Source organism: Coloeus monedula, assembly GCF_965178545.1.
Source record: "Coloeus monedula genome assembly, chromosome: 4".
In the NCBI taxonomy this organism is placed as follows: domain Eukaryota; kingdom Metazoa; phylum Chordata; class Aves; order Passeriformes; family Corvidae; genus Coloeus; species Coloeus monedula.
In genome coordinates, this window is record NC_138784.1 from 31,121,528 (window position 1) to 31,133,822 (window position 12,295).

Genomic DNA, 12,295 nt, shown 5'->3' on the forward strand with positions numbered 1-12,295 from the left:
AAAGGAAAGGAGTCTGTAGGAGACCTTGAGTATTCCCTACCATCTTATTTGCTAAGCTCCATGGGAACCTGCATTTCTGAGGTGTGGAAACTGCCTGAGGCCTCTGTGCCTTCTGAGGCAGGTTGGCCCCAGCACTGTAGGGCATCAGGGCAGCAAGTTGGCTGCTGAAGAATGACAAAAGCAAGCCCAAGAATGCAAGGCAACAGGCTAGTGTGCCCTCCTGCATTTCTTCAAAACGAACCTGTGGTGTGAGGACAGCTTTCCCCTTCCTGGGGCATGTCCTCGATCTCTTACTATCTTTTGTAATCTCTCCACAAATCTTGTGGTCCCAGGGCCCTAATTCTTCAGAAGAGGCAGTGGAATGTCACTGTCTTAGTTGTCAGTTTGGTGGTTGGGGCGTCTGCCTTGAAGCTGTGAGTTTGAACATGTCTTAAGGTGAAGAGAGCCTAGAATCCAACTGTTAGTTTCCTGATGGACAGTCCTGGCTGATAAGTAAACAGACTTCTCCCATGCCTTTTGCTGGAAGGCACATATGACTGAACGTGTAATTCATCTGTGATTAAGTATTTCTTCCCCACTGATTTCTGCAGTGAAATCATGATACATTTTGCATCTGAACTGATTCACCTGGCAAGAGATTGTGATATCAGTGCCCTCATTAGTAGACTATTACGGAGTCACTGCAAAGGAATCTCTGCAAATTCTTCAGGAAAACACATTTTAAAGTATGTGAAATAAAGGAAAAAGAAATCAGGAAATGACTAAGTGCATCTCACTTGGCAACATGACATTTGTTTTAGTACAAAGTCTTCAGACTACCTGCGTTAGTTCTCTTGTAGGTTGTTTAGAATCATGGCTCTGTTTCAATCAGCTAAAAATGGATGCTTTTGAAGTATTACTTACCATCTTTCCAATCTTTGTTATTTGAGTGTCACAAAAGAGAAACAAAAACCACATTGGTAATTCTTTTCATTATATAGGTATCACAGTTCTTTTATCTATTCTATTAATTACTGTAAACTTAAAAAAGAATTAAAAGTTTGACTAAAAAAAAGGGAAGTATATTTTATAGTACAATTGCAATAATGTCCCTGTCCTGCAATATCTATGGCATGGGGCAATGGTAACTTAAAGCAGAGGTTTTTGCTTGACAGGCAAGTGGCAGCCTGGATAGCCTCAAAAGCAGATTGTGCCTGATAATAACTTAGCACTTAGGCTTTCAGTACTGGCCTGTGTTTGTTTGGGTTTTGTTTGTTTTGGTTTTTTGTATGATCCTTTTCATACTTTTTTTGTGCTTCTGAGAAGTGAAGGCGCATACATAAGAGCTTAGAGATGAAAGTGTCTTCCAGGCTTGTGAGGATTGCTGAGTGTCAGAGCTTGTTCCATGGCTTTTGGAGGTGCTTGTTCTGCTTTTGCATTGGCTCGTGTTTCTGCAGCTGCATTGCATTGCTGCGGTTAACTTACTTCTAGACTCCTAGAGCTGCTGTTGCTTTCCTTGTAAAGTTATGTAGCCTAAAGAGTATCTTTACATTTGATAAGGCATCTTTTGAGACTAAGAATGACCTACTGGAAAGATTGTGCTTGAATAGGGAGATTTCCTTCAAATTTCCCAGTGTGAATGGATAGTGATTTGATTTACAGGAAGTTGTACCACTAGTGAGAAATTACATGGTTCTGTTATAAAGTTAGATCCTACCTTCAAAACCCCTTATCTCCGAGGTGAGAAAAATCTAAATTGAGTCAAGAAATTTTTGGGAGTAGGTAGATCCTACAGAAGTTCTGGGTGACAGGAAGATACTCACCTATTACAAGGTATGTTAGCAGAAAAGTGGGAGGGAAGCAGTGACAGAAGAAACTGAGAACTGAAGAGTTAACAAAAAGGTGTAGAGAGATAGAGCAAGGGGGGAAAGGGGTAAGGGGGAAAGCCTGAGCTCATATGAGGCAAAAACTCACATTAGCTTGTGCTCACATTAATAAAATGCAAAAGCTTTTGTTTAGCCAGTAAGCTGTGATTTGAAGCAAAGTCCCTGTATGTGGCATACTCCCATCCTTCAAGAAGGAGCAGAACAGGTCCTGCAGTGTCCTCCCTGATCTTAACACTTAGAAAAATTCCAGCCCTTCCTGCTTCACCCAAAATAGTGACTAGTTCAGCTTTCACCTATTAAAGTGGCTACCATCATCACTCATGGATGCCAGCCATGTCATGGATAAGATACAGTGAAGACATAAGAGCCTAGGTTATGATTTTTAGGTGGCAGAATCACTATGTGCAAGGTGTTAGATTCCTGTGGTATCAGACTGGGGATGAAATTTCACCTGAAGTGGCTGCAGGAGCTATGTGGCATCTCAATGTAAGCACAGATCTAGTGCCTGTGGTTGTCAGGCTTTATTTACTTTTGGCTTAACATGAGTCCTTGGATGTTTCAACATGGAAGCAGTCGTGGAACTTTCTCCTCTCTGGACAGGTGATCACAAAATCTTCATCTTAAGAATTTATGCTGAATTTGACTCTCTCACCACCCCCAAAGCACGTTCAGGAGACAATACTGACCAAAAAGGAAATAAGTAAATCATGTTTTAATACTTAGAACTCATAATAGGATTGAAGTAACAATGTGATGATTAGATTTTTTTATTTTTCTCTCTAGCTCATATTGCCTGGCAGTGTGTCTACGTGCTTTGGGGGTGGGAGAGTCAAATTCCTGTGGAACAGCTCACTGAATACATCTGGCATGACTATCTCAATGCAGGCTTTGAGATACAGTTTGTCACTGGAGCTTCTCTTGCAACTAGTAGAGTCTTTCTAGGATTTGCCTTCTTGCAGATCAGAAGTGCAGCTCAAATCATTGTGGCAGGTTTTGCCAGAGACAGGTATCTAGAACTACCGGTTAAAACTTTTAAATTCCACTAAGAACAATGGGAACTCTTCAAAAGGGGATCATAGACTCAAAATGCCCCAACTCTGAAAATATTACTCTAAAAATATTGTGACCTTGCTAGACTTGTTCACTGTAAGGGATACTGGCAGGCTGCCAAGTCTGTAGAAATGATTTTATGTACATTCATATGTAGCAGTCTCTTAGAAGACCAGTCTGTTAGTGAATCTACTGAATCCCTTACATTGTCTTTGAGTTACACTGTGAGATTTTGTCTGACAGTGAGATAACTGCTGGTAGTTGGGTCTCAGCATTTAAGGCAGTAACACAGTTTCCCTCGTTGTTGCTACGTGCAGTGAAACTGTATACCTTCTGAAACGATGCTCTTTCCAGTAAGTACTTCCAGGATAATTCCTTTCCTTTCCCTACAGATAACAGTAAAACTTTAGGAAACTTGTGATCAGTTCTGACACAAGTTTCATACATTAGATAATCAAATATCACAATATTGTGATATCTTAGACACATGTCCTGGGGTGATGTAATGAAGCTGCTTTATTCCTTAACCATCCACTCAATGCCCAAGGATGCTGTTTCTTTGGGATGGACCCGGGGGCCGGAGCCACGGGACCGAGTGCGGGGCAGTTCAACGGCTCAGCCCAATGGCTCAGGGGCTCGGGAAGGAGTGCGCCGGGAGCGCTGTGCTGCTTTTGGGTTTCCTTTGTGTTCCAGCTAGCTGGGAAAAGGTTCTGTTGGGTTTTTTCTCTTGTTCTTTTTTCCCTTTCCTTCCCCTTGCCTCTCTGCCTCCCTTCCCTCCTCGCCGGTCCAGGGAGCCTGTGGGGGAGGCCCCGGCTGGTCCGAGCCCACATGTCTGTTCCCTCTCTGGGAATTTGTTGTATTTTGAGGGGCTTTTTCTATCCTGTTCTACCCTGTTTTGTTCATGTGTTAATAAACAGTTTGGTTTCTTTTTCCCACTTCCACTCCTTGTGATCCATTTGTCTCATTGATGGAGGAAAAGGGGAGGAACACTCATTCTGGAATGGTTTCCTCCTGAAGTTTTGTCTCAAAAGCCGAGACAACATAGTAAGAACTTCTCTTATCTGTTACCTTATGTGACCCAGAAGCCATCTAGAAAATTTGAAAAAGCAGTGTTAAAATGGTACGGAATCTTTTTTATACCACATCATAAGTGTCTTTAGTTATTTACATGCTGTTAACCCCTAACCCCAGCTTTGCACTCTAAACAAGAAAGCATTCACAGCATTGTGCATGAATCTTTTTAGACCTGTATTGTGAAGTAAGTACCAGAAACTAAACATCACTTTTATCACACTAAAGGGAGTAAACCAGCTCTTCATTGAAAAGCTAAATAAATGACAAATTGCTGGTTTTACTAGTCTATTTTCAGTCTATTTTACTAGTCTATTTTTAATTACTTTTAGTAGTATTTTTAACTTTTGAATGTGCTCACGAGTTGTTACATGGGTATACTACACTACCAGTATATATATATACACTACACAGTACCTGTGGCTATGTATCTGAAAATGAACATATGTCTGGTTTTATTTTGATGAATCTTTGGCTTTCAGCTAGCAAACAGCCCTTACAGGCTTTTTCAATATCTTATATCGTATAGCTTTCAGACTATATGACTCTTGTCTAAATATTGTTAAGTTATGCAGAGGAACATAACACCCGGTGCATTTATTTCTGTACTGACCTTTATTTTTATAACACTCTTGTTAAAGCAGTAAATGAACAAGAAAGATAGTAAAAAGCACGTAAAAAGCCTACAGACCAAATGGGATGAATAATGAAGTGCGTCACTTTATTCCATAAAGTTAAAATGTTGCAGTGTTTCCTGGTTAGTACCAGAAGCATACGTAAGGACAGACTTAAAGTCTGAATTTGGAGAGCAAATTCGGTAAAAGATGTGATTTGCCCTTTCCATTGTGGGAGGTCAGAATTCCTTACAGTCATATTTGCATGGAAGGTTTTTGTCCAGTGCAAATCACTGCAATTCACTGAAGTTTCCCAAAGCCTTTAATAAATGTATGCACAGCTAAAGACTTCCTCTCTAGCTGAAATAGAATAAAAGACATTCAGACCATTTTGAGTTGCTGAAAAGTTAGGTAATTTTGGTTTTAGCTTACCACCTGCTTTTTTTTCTCCCCTCAAACTTTTGTTTTATTACAAATAGTGTTAAGTCTACTGGAGCTAATTTTTAAGATAAACTTCTGCCCAATTTATGTGTTTCTTCTACTTGCTCACCTGCAGGCAGACTGCTTTGATTGCAACATATATACCAAGAGCTAGCAGGCATAAGCTAAAGTAGCTTTCTTTGCAGTTTGCATTTTAATTTCTTGGAGCGATTTGTGTGTTTCTCAGACTTGTCAAGTAACTGACTACAGAGAGTATTTGTCAGTCTGTTTCTTTAGGAAGAGAGTCTGGAAAATGGTTTTTCAACATGTAACACAGTATAGAATGTTAACTCACTGTGTGTAATTAGACTAACATCATTTGGCGTAATCTCACAAAGGGCATGTTTTTGAGGGTTTAGTGATGGATATAGATCTTCATCTGTCTGTTGAGACCTCTAAAAATTGGATTTATTAATGGTACTTTATTTAGATTAAAATCATTCTAAGCATATCACCAAGAGAGATAAAGGGAAAAAATATTTAGACAGTTTTATACTGCCTTGATCAAAATGAGCACTGTGGTTTGGGTTTTGCTTTGCTTTTCCACTGTCATGGAATGAGATCGCTTGTGTTGAATGTTAGGCTGTTTACAACAGGATGCTGGAGCCTGTAGCCAAGCATAGCTCTCTGCTCAGGTACAGAGCTCTGGCTCAGTGCAGAGCCAGTAACCATGGTTGTACTCCAAGGACAGCATGACTCTTATCTGCTTCCTTTCCCACTGAACTCTGCTTTGTTCCTTTTAATCTGTGCTGTGCCTATGGCTGAATATGGTAATACGTTTATAAGCCTTTTACACCAAACCATGTGATAAAGCATATCCTCACAACTGTCTGAATAGAAACTTAAGAGAGGGGAAAAAAGAATCAATTTAGAAAGTTCAAAGGAGAGGGAGGGAGGCAGGCAGGCAGACTAGGAGCAGAATATCGATTTCAGTTTCATTCTAATCAAATCATACTGGTGAATAGGCCTCTAACATCACCACAACTCTAAAAATAGAAAAATCTAATATGAGTTTAATATGTAGGAACTGGCATTAAGAGTAAATTGGCAACTAGCATTTATGTCTGTGCTTCTGAGAAACCCTGTACGTTTAGCTTGAACATAAGATTAACATATGCCATTTTCTGTTGATAATTCTTTTAAAACACTCTGAATTAAGATTACAAGCTGCTTTAAAAAGACCATCAGGTTTATTGTTGTAATTATTGTAATATTGTTGTATTATTGTGTAATAAAATTATATGGGGAACTTCTGTATCCTGCTTTAAATAGTTCTGTTGTGCTGCAATGGCCAAAGGACATGGGGAACAAACTTAGGTTGGGTAGCCTGTTGCTTCATACGAAAAATTTACAAGGAGATGAGAGCAACAGTTTGACCGTCGCAGTGGCTTGATAGAGGCTCTCCCAATTCCCTGTGGTTAGGTAAGAGAGGCAGTGGCTTTCAACAAGCTGAAAATAACTCCTAAAAATCCTTTGAAACATCTTCTGTTGTTTTCATACACTTGGCAGAGTAGTTGATGGGGGAGCTCTGTGATTCAGTTTGTGGGACATGTAAGTCATGGATGGTGAGCGTGTGACAACTCAACCAAGCAGAAAAGCAATAACCTGAGCTCCTGTTCTAGAAATGCTGCCCTGGTCTAGCTATTATGGATTACAGCTGTATAAGAATCTGAAGTACCTATGTGCTTAATGAAGTTTTTGTTAGATACAATATGAATAACTTCTGTTACCATCTCTGCTTGGACCATATAAGTAGCTTTAGGCTTTTTTATAGCACATGAAACTTGCCAGCAGTGCTGAAAGAGATTCTTGAGTAAAACAGAGATGTATATTAATACCTAACTTGAAGATGATGGGGTTTATCTTATGTATTTATAGCAATTGACTTACCCATCATTATGGATTTAATAATGGATGTTACTGAAGATGCAGAAAATTCCATTCTATTCTAATATTATATTTTATTAATTAAGCAATGTTATCAGTTGTTGTGTCAAGTATCTGTTCAAATTGAAATGTATGGATTCCATAAAATCATGTGCTTACAATTCACAGTATTCAGAATAAACATTAATTGTTTGCGTGATATCATAAAAAGCATCACTATTATTTTAAAAGAAAAACTGTTCTGGGATAGTCTCAAGAGCCTTATAGGAGACACATGAAATTAAGCTCTATTAGTGCACAGATTGGCAATTTCTGTAAATCCTGGCAATTTCCCTAGCAGGTAAAATATATCCCAGATAAAAAAACATGATCAGACTGATTTAAAATCAAAAGATGCAGTTGCTAATGTTAGTGGAGCAAAAGCAAAATGAGGAAAGATACAAGAAAGAAAAATGTACAAACTAAGAGTATGAAAAGCACATAACTGTTAATATAGACACTATTTCTGTAGCAAGCTGTACATGTTTTTATTTATGTAAAGGTAACTGTACTACAATATTCTAATGACAATATTAAGGTTTCCTCTTCCAAAAAACCTCAGTGTCTTTTTGAGAAATGAGATGAACTGACAAGTTTTGTCTTTAGAGTCTAAATTGTGGCATCTGACCACATAAACATCTTGGAGAAGTAAACCACTCTGAACTTCAATCGTGTTTCAACAAATGTTATTTGAAGAATAATTTTATAATTTCCTGAGAGAAATTATCCCTGTAACACCATCACATCCTCTGGAGTGCTAGGATGAAACACCTAAGAAAATGATGCTGAGATCCAAATTACATTGTGACTCTGAAAGCATTATGAAGGTTTTAATCCCCTCTGTCCTCCTAGGCAGAGTTTGAACAAAATCAAAAAACCTAAGGGGCCTGAATATGAAGGATATGAGTCTAAAACACTTATCCAAAGGCAAGAAAATGCAGTAGAAGCAATACAGGCTGCAAAGCCATCTTTGCTTGCGACTTTCTTATGTGAGTCTTACTGTTGCGGGTGCATTGTTGGTTTTGCCTTTTCAGCCCTGCTGTCTCCTGTGATAGGTCTTGACCAGACCTGTGCCAAATTGAATTCAATTTTGTATAAACATATTAATGAAGCAAAGAAGTTACGTAAAGTTGATCTATAATATTTTATATGTCCTCTCAATTACAGCAGATACCAGGTTAAGATAAGCAGGTTTCATTTTCCTGCATTAAATTACTTTTTTATTAGCAACATGGTTTTAACAGATTAAGAAATATCAAATTGAAAACAATTTTTCCTACTGAATCTATTATGTTCTAAGCAATTTAATGTGCTGTGCAACTGTACAGTTTCTGAGCATTTGCCGTTAGCCTGCTAAACAAAGTCACTACTGTTTCTTGCCTGTGCTTCTCATCTTGCAGTCCTGCATTTGAGAATGGTTTTTGTGTTGGATGGCAGAGAGAAAGGAGCGGGGGTTTTGTTTGGTTTTGGATTGGTTTATTTATTTAGTTTATAAGCACTGAATTTATGACTAAAATTTTATGCATAATAGACATTCTCCTGGGTATTTACACTATGTGAGGAGATATTCACCAAATGTGCCCTGTAGTTAAGAGTAGAGGGCAGTGAGCTTTGTAATGAGCTTTTAGAATCAGCCGGATTTCCTTCTGCTGGAGTTCATTCTACCCTTGACATTTTAGTTCTGGCAAAACAGAAATAAATGTAATTTCAGTTTGCAAACATCTCTTAGGGGAAAAAGTCTGCTTTCACTTGCTAGTACTACCATGGCAAAACATGGTTGCTACACAGGCATCTTCAAAATGATATCAGAGGATTTGTGCCATACTGTAAAAATTTAGTGAATCCTCATTAAAGGCAGTTGTTCAAAAATAGTTTCTTTCTTTATCCGTAAAACTTTAAAAAATTTAGCACTTTTGTCACGAGTAATATGGTGACATAAGAATAATAATTCAACCTAGTTTATTTTCCAAAATGATCTGCATTGCTTTCTCTAAATAATTCAGTTTAATAAAACTCACTAATTGAGGAAGTGTGTTCTCAGAATAGGAATATTTTTAAAACCAGATAAAATTTTTACTCTAGGGTTTTGTTTCTCGCCAATTGGGTGAATGGTGAATGTCATTGGTTTTTTTCTCAGTTAGACAAGCCTTTTGCATTTTGGGTTTTTTATTAATAGATGTTAATTTACTAATGGAACTTCTCTACAACAGAGTTTCTTGTATGGGTTGAGATGTTTGTGTGATGTGTATTAGTATTTGAAGTGTATGGTTTATACAAAAATTTGAAAGGAAAAATGGAGTTTAAAGGTGACTCATGACTATTTACAAATAGTGGGTTATTTTAACTCTGTAAAATTGATACAGCAGTCTTAGCTGAACTTTGTTCCGAGAGAATTGACAGAAGGTTTCTTATACTTTTTTAAAAGATGAACCTCCAACCTCTTATAGGTGTGATTCATGCTAGTACCAGCTCATAAACAGTTTAAAAGATTATATGAGAAGCTTCAACATCGTGTGCAGACACAGAACATGTTTCTAGAGGGTGCACAAAGCATTTTCTGAAGTACTACTTTGATGGATTGTTATAATGTGCACGTGGAGCCTCTTTAAAGAGGAGGATTCAGGGACATATGCACTCATCTTCATAAAGTGTTCTCTTTGGGTCCTTTTACTGGAAAAGTTATCTTTTTTGTGAATTCAGATTTGATTGTAACTGAGTTGATTGTTAGGGTGTAACCTTAAAATACCATGCCAAGAGCAGGTTCTCCAAAGGTGCACAGCAGCTGAAACACTGCATGGATATGAGATTTTTTGTGGACTACTACTCACTTATAATAACAATAACTTTATGTATATTTTACAAAATATTTTTAAAGCATATCGTTATGCATGTATATCTATATAAATAACAAGATAGCAAATATACAAATAATATTTGAAGACTTCCTCCACAACAAGGAGAACTGTGGATCTGTTAATAAATGGAAAGCATCCCTTGTGACCCACTTCAGTGGCATAGTCACAGCAGCAGAAAATGTTTCTGCTTTTCAAAACAATGTTATTTATATTAACTTGGGGGAACAACATTTCATTTTCTTCCAAGAGGAAGATATGGAAAAAGTACTACCTGAGCAGGATACTGTGGTTCTGTTGCCTAATGCTTTGTATTGCTCCTTCAGTGAAAAGAAAGAAAAATATTTTTGCTACTTTAAAAATAAATTTAAATAAGAAAATACTTTAAAGTTGTGCTGTTGTGGTCCACAGGAAGTTAAAGCCATTAACTCTGCAAAGAATTCTGGTTCTTAATGCACTACAGTTAGGATGTTTTCTCCAGAGTTAAGTCAGGACAGTATTAACAGTTGTGTATAGTGGCTTAAAATACCATTATTGCAGCAGTGGTTTTGAATAACAAATGACCTGCATAATATGCATCAAATTTTAATTGTCTTTATTTTGCCCAGTGAAATAAGGGGTTTTTAAATAAAACTAGTCTTTTAAATAAAACTTTTCATCTCTCCTTTCTTTTCTGGACTTCTTTCTTCTCTTTTTGTTTTTTTAGGGATTTTTTTTGTTTCTTTCAATTTGTGTTGATCATGAAGTATGGCCAAATTTTTTGATTTTTGGTGGCTCAGTCTTCATGCAGTTCTCTGCCTTTGGGATTATTTGTGGTTTGGTTCCAAATACAAGCCTTGGATATCAGGTGTGGAGCAAAAACATGCACTTATATGTGTAATGTGGAAAATAATGAAAGTGTACTTGTGAATATAAGTAATGAAGGTTTGATAAAATAAAGTTGCATTGCGTTATGGTGGAGAGGTAAATAAGTTGCTTAGTCACGTAATGTAGTAAAGCAGACGCTATCTTTTGATTAAACCTTTATATAAAAAAATGAACTAAAAGTCCTGGGTATAGGCAGAAGTGCTGATGTAACAGACATGTATTTTTGAGACTTGACTTTATCAGCCCAGCATAGAGAGATGCAGGGCAGGAGGGAAGGAAGAAGCAAGCAGGCTCCTTTAAGTAAGCAACTCAGTTCACGTAGAGGACAAGATGTGATTGTTTATATGCTCAGGATGTGCTGCTGCAGCATTAACGCAAATGAAAAGATCCTATGCCTGATGGACCTATTGTTCTCATTTATAAACAGAAGTTTTGCGATGGTTTAAACAAACAAAATCCCCAAGTCTTGAGTCTTTTGCCTGTGATGGCCAGTCTATACGGATTTAGAGTGTTTTGTCTCTCAGTGGTAGTACTTTCAAAATTCCCTGCTACTGTAAAGCCTTAATGTTCCTGTTACAAAATAGGTTTTTTGTAATGTTGCCAGTTCAAAGCAATAAAAAGTCATGAATTAGACTAAAATCAGCATTGATCTGTGGGGTTGATTTTTGTAGGTCTGTAAATGACATATTTAAAATTTCCTTAAAGTTGTCTTTGTTTTGGGGCAATGAGGACTTGGTTGGTTGTTTACTATTAAGGTAGATGTGAGAATTATTTCTCTGTAACTGAGGGCAACAAACTTCATAGCATTTCCTGGAATTCTCTTCTATGATTGTTCAGTTCCAGGAGCTGGGATTTCAGAAAATGCTTAGATTATCTGAATAGCAATGAAATTAAGAGTTGACTGTGAAACAGAAAGAAGAAGGTGGAGGGAGAAAGTGACCTGCTGCACCTTTATCATTGTGGAATAGTTTGTGATGAGAAGTTAGACAATGCAGTGATATTAAGGAAAGCACACTCTAAATCACAAATGGTGAGAGATCAGAAGCATATGCTGTAACTATGAGAAGTGATTAGTCATAGCAGGTATGTGGCTGGCTTTTTATCAAATTCTCATTCATGGAGAAGGATTTAGTAATTGAAAATGTGTAGCAGGCTGACTTTTCACAGAATGTTTCACAGTAGTCTGGAAAATTTCATTATTGCCATCTATTCAGACATCTTTAGAAAAAGAAAGCTTATTACTGAATGGGAGGGGAAGAAAAATTGGTAAAAGCTGGGAAGGGGGAAGGGAGAGCACTTATTAGAAACACTAAAAGTAAGCTGAACAATTAATCTAGAAGGGATACAGAATGCCTGGCATCACTCTTCAAAAATATGTCACCCCCCCCCCCCCCACTGTTTCATAGTGGTGGTACCTTGAGGGATTTGTGTCAGGGGAAGCTCTCCTTCATGGGGAGTAGGAGTGCAGGCCTCTCATAAGCACTGCTCAGTGGAACCACCCATTTAGCATCTGGGGTTCCTAAGTGTTTCCTTACGCGGCTGTGTAAACCTGAGACAGAAGGAACGTGCA

General features: G+C 37.7%; 1 protein-coding gene across 2 annotated transcripts in view; it reads left to right on the forward strand.

Annotated features, from left to right (window-relative positions):
• The window catches only part of TMCC3 (transmembrane and coiled-coil domain family 3), a 42,667-nt gene that overhangs the window by 16,551 nt on the left and 13,821 nt on the right, over window positions 1-12,295 (forward strand). The window contains exon 1 of one of the 2 annotated variants that reach the window (XM_082279859.1): window positions 11,765-11,808. The exons of the other annotated variant lie outside the window; for it this stretch is intronic. The gene's annotated coding sequence lies outside the window, so the exon portion shown is untranslated. Of the gene's footprint in view, window positions 1-11,764; window positions 11,809-12,295 lie in introns of those variants that run through there. 2 annotated transcript variants of the gene reach the window in all.